Source organism: Perkinsus marinus, assembly GCF_000006405.1.
Source record: "Perkinsus marinus ATCC 50983 genomic scaffold scf_1104296940838, whole genome shotgun sequence".
NCBI classification, from domain to species: domain Eukaryota; phylum Perkinsozoa; order Perkinsida; family Perkinsidae; genus Perkinsus; species Perkinsus marinus.
Genome location: NW_003212692.1, coordinates 1 through 1031, shown reverse-complemented (window position 1 = coordinate 1031; position 1031 = coordinate 1). Strand labels below are relative to the sequence as shown.

General features: G+C 46.1%; 5 non-coding genes across 5 annotated transcripts; all 5 read right to left on the bottom strand.

The window, feature by feature from the left end:
• Positions 1–146: 146 nt before the first annotated feature.
• Pmar_PMAR029678 lies at positions 147–218 on the bottom strand. The gene has a single exon. It is a non-coding gene; the product is annotated as a tRNA-Thr (tRNA).
• A 102-nt stretch (positions 219–320) lies between these two features.
• Positions 321–392, bottom strand: Pmar_PMAR029677. Its single transcript has one exon. It is a non-coding gene; the product is annotated as a tRNA-Thr (tRNA).
• Positions 393–493: 101 nt separating this feature from the next.
• Pmar_PMAR029676 lies at positions 494–565 on the bottom strand. Its single transcript has one exon. It is a non-coding gene; the product is annotated as a tRNA-Thr (tRNA).
• Positions 566–667: 102 nt separating this feature from the next.
• Pmar_PMAR029675 lies at positions 668–739 on the bottom strand. The gene has a single exon. It is a non-coding gene; the product is annotated as a tRNA-Thr (tRNA).
• Positions 740–841: 102 nt separating this feature from the next.
• Positions 842–913, bottom strand: Pmar_PMAR029674. Its single transcript has one exon. It is a non-coding gene; the product is annotated as a tRNA-Thr (tRNA).
• Between the last annotated feature and the right edge of the window lie 118 nt (positions 914–1031).

Below are 1031 nucleotides of genomic sequence, written 5' to 3'. Positions count from 1 at the left end.
TTCTGCTTACAAAGCAGACGCTCTGCCACTAAGCTAAAGTGGCACATAGATTGAGTACATAAATTATTAATCTTTTCTGTATCCTTTGCGGAGTGAGCAAACCTGCTCCTGCTTCTCGTACCAGATCAGATATTTATGGTGTTATAAGCCACTTGCCAGGATCGAACTGACGACCTACTGCTTACAAAGCAGACGCTCTGCCACTAAGCTAAAGTGGCGCACAAGACAACTGCATAAATCAATAATCTTCCTGTATCCTTTGCGGAGTGAGCAAACCTGCTCCTGCTCCTCATACCCGACTAGAGCCTAATGCTGCTGTAAGCCACTTGCCAGGATTGAACTGACCACCTTCTGCTTACGAAGCAGACGCTCTACCACTAAGCTAAAGTGGCACACACACTAACTATATGAATCAATAATTTTCCTGTCTCTTCACAGAATGGGCCGTCCTGCTCCTGCTTCTCGTACCAGACCAGAAATTTATGGTGCTATAAGCCACTTGTCAGGATTGGACTGACGACCTTCTGCTCACAGAGCCGACGCTCTGCCACTAAGCTAAAGTGACGCAGAGAATAAGTACATAAATCAATAATCTTTCTGTATCCTTTGCGGAGTGAGCAAACCTGCTCCTGTTCCTCATACCCGACTAGAGCCTAATGCTGCTGTAAGCCACTTGCCAGGATTGAACTGACGACCTTCTGCTTACGAAGCAGACGCTCTACCACTAAGCTAAAGTGACGCACAGATTAAGTATATGAATCAATAGTTTCCCTGTCCCGTTCACAGAATGGGCCATCCTGCTCCTGGTTCTCGTACCAGACCAGAAATTTATGGTGCTATAAGCCACTTGCCAGGATTGAACTGACGATCTTCTGCTTACAAAGCAGACGCTCTGCCACTAAGCTAAAGTGGCACACACACTAACTATATGAATCAATAATTTTCCTGTCCCCTTCACAGAATGGGCCATCCTGCTCCTGCTTCTCGTACCAGACCAGAAATTTATGGTGCTATAAGCCACTGCCAGGATT